This window comes from Chrysemys picta, chromosome 19 (assembly GCF_011386835.1).
Source record: "Chrysemys picta bellii isolate R12L10 chromosome 19, ASM1138683v2, whole genome shotgun sequence".
NCBI classification, from domain to species: Eukaryota; Metazoa; Chordata; order Testudines; family Emydidae; genus Chrysemys; species Chrysemys picta.
In genome coordinates, this window is record NC_088809.1 from 1,678,434 (window position 1) to 1,685,313 (window position 6,880).

The window sequence follows — 6,880 nt, forward strand, 5'->3', positions numbered from 1 at the left end:
AGTGCTGTATGCTGTGCATTCAGGGATGGATGGAGACAACACAATATCCATAAAGGATAAGACTGCAATATACAAGTCATCTCAAATGCATGCTCGAAGTTTTGAGTGTGCAAGCAAGAATATGGATGGCATGATACAGCAAGTCATGTTGTTATACAATGGTAGCAGAGAATGGAAAAAATCCATTACTGAATACTGAAAAAACAAATATGCTCTCTGATGAAAACAGGTAAAAATACATGAATACAATGAGCTTTTCATTCGTTGTTCCTCTGGAGGTTAGTCATTTTGCTCTGCCAGGAACCCCATGCCCACCACACACAAGATTATTTGTGGGGAGCTGAACTTGGTTATTATCTTAGCAGTGAAACAAAGAAAAAGGAGAACACCAAAGTACTTTACCTCTTCTCAGTACGATACATTACAGGTTATATGAGAAGCAAGATTCTAGGGGGGAAAAAATTGATACTGGACTCACTATGAATAGCAAAGCACATCACCTCACCTACTTCCACTTTCTCTCACATAGTTCCAAAATTAGAAACAATCAGAATCCTACTGGAAACAATATACAGCATCTTAATTGGGCTGCCTGTACTAAATACGTCAGTAACGTATCACTTTGCATATCATTTTTTGACTTACTGGTTTAAAAAAAAGAAAAAAAGCTTACTTCAATGGTTAACCTTTTTCTTTGTAACGCTACTACTTTAGCCATTGTGACAAAAGAGTTTCAATTTTTACTTACACTGCAGACAATGACGCTGAAGATTTGTTTCACTCACTGAAGACAATCTAACACATACAATTCTATTAATAAGCATAGGAACATGCTTAATAAAATTCTACCTAGAATTATGTTGAAGATTAGAATTTATAGTGTTACATTTATAGTAAATACAATTTCTAATAAATTGTCCTAGAGTAGATCCATCTACTAATCTATTTAGGTGTTTTGATTAGTTTAGTTATTTATATAACGTATATGGATGCACTTAAATTTCATTGTTCTATATTCAAAAAGCACAGCACAGTTCTTCAAATTTTACAGAAGCTATTCTATCTTAATTTGGGTCAACCACAGTAGACCATGCCAATTTAGAATATTGTATTGAAAAATCTCTCCTGCCCACTCCCCCCCAAACATAGATAAAGCTATCCAAGCAAGACTTATTCGATGTCAAAAGCAGCCCTTAACTAATTAAATTGTGCCCTTCAGGAGTTATTCCACAAACCAGGATATCTGTATTTTTTCACATGTTCTGGAGAGGCTAATTTTCAGATATGTGATAACAAGATTCTGAATATTATGAGCACAGGCAATTCATAATCCCTGTGCACAAGAACAGAAGCATGTTTGTAACAAGGTTATCTGAAATACAAAACGAACAGGAGGCTCTGAAATAATGAACAGATATAAGTATCCTACCAGTAGTAGAGAAATGGTGGCAGTAAGTATTCGATCCCCTGCACCTCAGTAGTTTTTAAAAGATGCATGTTTCAAAAAGCGTTGTTACTAACACTAAATATAACAAAGCTTTTGAAAAAGGAAGTAGTATGAAGATTTAGCCTTCACATAGACTGAGCTGAAGAAATCAATCAATCTGTCATACCCAAATTCATGTGGTGCCAGGCAAGCATAACTGTCAGAACTATTCTCACTAGCATAAGTCAGTATTTGGAATAGCAATAAGACTCTTTTGGGAGAGGTTATCTTTCTTATGAAGAATGTTATCCAAACTCCTCTCAAACAACAACATGCAATTAAAAATATATATATACTGTATACTCCCACATCCAGATTGCTAGGCTTAGAAACTATTACTGGGAAAGTTAAAAATACCACTGGGAAATGGGAATATTATCCCACCTCCCTGCCCCAGTACAATTTGCAAGTATTAACCCCATCAATTTACAGTGTGAAAAAAGTTTAAAATACTTGTGCAGTGCTCTGAAGATGAAAGGCACTGTAGGGGAGATTGTGAAACCCTTATTCATATTACATCATGAGTAATCCCACGAAAGTCAACTGGCCTATTTATACACTCAGGTACTACTCAGTGTGATAAATATATCACAATATGGCCCTATATAAGTATTCAGTTACACCAGATACTACCATCGTCTGTGGAAAAAATATGCACTTTAAGCATTTATCTAGTAACCCCAGCCATTTGATCACTAATCCCTTGGCAGACAAGTTTTTGGGATATGTTCTCAGTGGCATTTTTGGAAGTCCCATAAAGCCCAGCATGTGGACTGGGTGGTCCTTGGAGTAACTGAGTCAGGCAGGAAACACAAGGCGGTCCCCAAAAGTCCATTTTGCATCCTTACATTTTTATTTTGGGAAAGTTTATGGACTGTAACATCCAGGAGGTCAGACTCAATGATCACAATGGTCTGTCTGGCCTTGGAATCTATGAATCCACCAACCTGTTAAATTAGTTATTTCTCTCACTATTAAGAGTTGGTCCATCCACCAAGAGAGACAAAGCAATTTACGGAGAATGCAGAACGTCTTGGTTGTGTGGATTAGTTGGTGGGTGTTGGGGTGCAGGAGTCATTTGCTCTTGCACCCTCATGCGCTGTCCAAAAATGACCAGAAGTCAAGAGTGGAGGAGAGGTTGATGAGAACAGAAAAAGCAGAGTGACAGAAAAACATAGTACTCAGTAAAGAGGAACATATTGCAGACCTTAAATCCCTCATGCAGTCATGAATGTGAATACGGAAGAGTAGACATGCTAAGGCATGTGCACATTTCACAGCAGGCTGCATTTCTGGAAAATGCAGATACTTCATGGTTTGAAAGAACCTAATTTCACCTCTTGAAACTCTCCTTCAGCAACAGTCGCCAATGCAAATGTAGGTAAATAGGTATCTACTAGATGAGAACTTTAAACATAAATAAAACTCACTTGCCTTACAATTATAGAAAACATACAGCTAGGGAAAAACATTCCTAAGTGGGCATTTACCAACCTCTTTTTTCAGATGTTATTAGCAGAGACGCTTTTGGCAAACTGTTCTACAGATGAAGCACTGTGGATCTGGTTGGAATATGGAGAGAAGGGGGAACCCACACCAGGCCCTTATGCAAAATGCTATTTATTTTGCCAGCAGTATGTTGTTTACTCCACTGAGAAAATTCACAACATGATGGATAGAGCATTAAAAGCAAGGTCATTATTTAATGTCAACATTAAAGCGGTACAGATTCCTGTAAGTATCTTCAGGCAGTGTGCGTAGTCTTATCTCAGGATAAAATAGATTTTTTTACACTTTAAAATCCATGTATACAGCAATTTATATGAAGAGTAAAAACTGAGGAGATGCCAGCATCTTCCAGCAATAATCTCTCCTATGTTGTTCTTTAGACTTGTCTATTTTTGCTCATTTCTTGTTTCAGTGATACACATCCTTTTCTCTTCTGACTCTGTGGAAGGACTTCAGTAAAATTCAGTGCAGTTTCTTCATATATTTTCAATTTTTCATACCATTCTTTCAAGTAGGCTCATAAATTTGAAGTCAATTAATCTAATGCTCCCCCCGCTCTTGCTTTCTCTGATTCGGTCAGTCTTTCCCTGAGAGATGCCAGCTCTTTAGCCTCTCCGTCTCAGACTAGATCTATTTAATTTCTATTATGAGAACTGTGGTGTAGATCCATTTACAGGGAACTCAAAGAGATAGGTCATTGTAAGAAAACACACAAAAAAACATAGGTCCATCTCTTGCTGAAAGTCTCATCTCCCTTATCTCCCAATCTGTCCTGTTTTGGCCTGGATCTTCCTCTCCTCAAAAATATGAATGTTACTTCAGGACAGTTAATTCTCCAACTGACCCACTAAAGGAAGTCTGGCTTCCTCCCTACCCTCCAACATTCATTTGTTGTTCTCTCTCTCAACAGACCCTCTGATACTACAATTAAATTTATTCTACTTATAAAATACATTTCATATTATATACATTATACTTCCCCAGATTTACCACCACACTGAATTTTCGTAAGAGCAAAATATTTATTGCTCACCTAAAGTTACGAGTCTTGGACTGACAGCGCAAGTTCTTACAGCAAAATAAAATGTCTGATCAGAAACATACCTATTCATAGATTTAAAGGAAAGAAGAGCCCACTATGATGATCTACTCTGACCTCCTGCAGAACACAGGCCATGGGATTTTACTCAGCAATCCTAGAACTAGAAGACATTATTTTTTCCTATTGCATACCTGGAAACTAGCAAACCCAGTATGCCTAATAAGATTTACCCTATTACAGTGACATCACATTGGCTCTTGTGGAAATGACATCACAGAGGAATCCAACAGAGCAATAAACTATTAAGAGAACCTGTGTTTTTATAATCAGAGGAAAAAGTACTTCAGCAGAAAACTATTTATTTAGAAACCTAACGGTTTTCCATGAGGCTTCAGTGGCTAATGAAAGGAAATAATTTATGTCATCTTAATAAACAGGAACAATAAACTATTGTTATTAAACCCCTGGTGTAGCAGGGCTATGCACAGCCTATAGCCACAATTTATTTTAAAAGGCATACAGACGAATTTAAAGCAGAGCCAGCAGGAAAGCATACCACATACACCTATAAAGCCATTCAGGTCCTGCTCTGGAAAATCATGTATTGCATACCCAAAGGCAGTGAAATAGTTAACTTGCTGAGTGGGCCGGAAACAGACAAGTAAACCTCTGCAATGCGAATGATTTTCATTATGGTTTGGTATTTATTGTACATACTTTTTCTGCCAGGAAGCTTCAAAATTTGCCAAATGGAAAGAATTTACAAAATCTTGATTAATATGAGCCTTTGTGACTCATACTTCTGCATTACAACATCAGTAAAGATCACAAACCACTTACATGCTTTATCAGGAATAAACGTGCATTAGCACTGTTGTACAGTAACTAATGATTCCCCTTCCTGTTCCAAACCCAACAAGAGTAATTTTTTATTACAGTGCTGATACATTAGAGCAAATCTAACACCACATTCCTTGGCAAAAGGACATTTTATAGTTAGTAAAAATGGTTCAAAACCACCCTCTCTCTCTCTGCAAGGACTCAAATGTGTGTACACACCTCATAAAAAGGCTCATGAAGGTCCTCCCCTTTCTTTGCCTTTCTAAAAAAGAAGTGACCTCTCTCTTCCTGAAAGAATCTGGGACTAGTTCCCCAAAGGCAGACACAGTAGTCTCTGCTAGGAAAGAACCAGAGCTAACCTATTGTGTTCAGTCCCTGAAAACGGTACATGTGTCCTGGACCTGGTCAAGAAGCCATTTTCTTTCTGAAAATATCTTGTCTTGGATTTTCCTGACTTTGTTTCTTTTAAAAAGGATCAGCTGAGCCAGTCCCCTTGTTCCAAAATTATTACACACACTTCTAAAACATCAATCACATAATTGGGAAATACAGTTTCTTACAAAGGGGTGGGTAGGACCAAGATTCTCCTTTCCATCCTCTAACAGTATAATCCACAAAATTATACTGGGGAAACTCACCCACAGAATTAGAGGAAAACCAGAATAAAGAGGTGTTTGCATTGTGCTGTGAAGGAAGCAAAACTTTTACCCAAATCTCTATAAGCAGCAAATTCCACAGCTGAAGGTTCTAGATTGAGAATGCCCTGGCTCTGACAAATCCACACTGGTGCCTAACAAACAAAACATCCCTGGTAATCACAGCTGTGACTCAGATGAAAACACTGGTGGTCACTGACATAGATCACACTTCAATTAGGATTCTAGATAATGGACAGGACATTGAATTAAACCTAGACTTGACTTAGCAGCTATCATAGACAATGGAGCCAGTTTGTCCTGCCTAGAAGTGGAACACTGGATTCTGAACAAGCTGAATCTTCTGGGTGGTCTTTATGGTCAGTTCCAGAAAGAGCATGTTGCAGAGGTCTACCTAAGGTGACAAAGGCAAGATCACCATGGCTAGATTCATATCTGAGGGGAAAGGGCAGTCTTTTTGTCAGTCAAAGAATTGTTATATTTCTGGTCACTGATGCCAGGTCTTATCCCACAAACCGATGAGATAATATGCCACTTTGGACAAGTCACATTTTATCAACTCTCGCTAAATGACACGGAACAATCCTCAGTTTTTCATTATAGTCCCTGCCACCGTGGCATTTTACCCCGCTTAGGGAATCGTGTGTAAACTCTAGTCCAGCCTAACTGGTTCCGAACAGCGTTACGGTTTGCCAGTGTGAATAGTTCAATAGTCTAGCCAGTGAAAGGTAACAATCCGCACTGCCGCCTTACCCACGGGAGGAGTTTCGAGCACGAGAACAGCCCGGTCGGGACTGAGCGGGGGCATCGCAAAGCAGCCCCGGAAAGCCAGGCCGAGGGCACGCAGCCCCGATCCCTTTGTCACGGTGACCGCTCCCCGCCTCCCCACGGCCGCTGTTGTCAGCCCCGCGCCCCGCCAGGCCTTGCCGAGCCCGCCCGCCGGCGGGGTGTCTGCTCCCGGGGACCCGCCAGGCGAGAGCGAGTCTGTCACCCGGGGCGGGGGGGGGGGGTTCCGACTCCTTCCGCCCCCAGCACGAACAGCCCCGGGGGCGATCCAGGCCCGCGGCCGCCGGTCTGTGCCCCTCCCTGGGGCAGCGGGGCCGCGCCGCGCGCCACACGGACCCCGAGAGCCCAGCGCGCGGAGCCCGCCCCCCGGCCCGCACTTACTCTCGGTGTCCCTGCCCGGGCCTCATGGCGCCGCCGCTCGCTGCTCCCCGGCCCCGCTCTCGCTGTGGTGGCTGCGCCAGGCCACCACCAGCCGCCTCTTGCGCATGCGCTCTCACCGCCCAGCGCGATGCCGGCTGCGTCCTGGCGCAGGCGCGTTCCCCGCCCCTCGGGGCCCGCGCA

At 41.6% G+C, this 6,880-nt stretch overlaps 1 protein-coding gene across 2 annotated transcripts in view; it reads right to left on the reverse strand.

The window, feature by feature from the left end:
• Window positions 1–6,880, reverse strand: part of FAM222B (family with sequence similarity 222 member B) — a 46,518-nt gene extending 39,638 nt beyond the window's left edge. Inside the window, exon 1 of one of the 2 annotated variants that reach the window (XM_065573130.1) lies at window positions 6,701–6,880. The gene's annotated coding sequence lies outside the window, so the exon portion shown is untranslated. The remainder of the gene's footprint in view (window positions 1–6,700) is intronic. The other variant, XM_065573129.1, reaches the window with a different exon arrangement.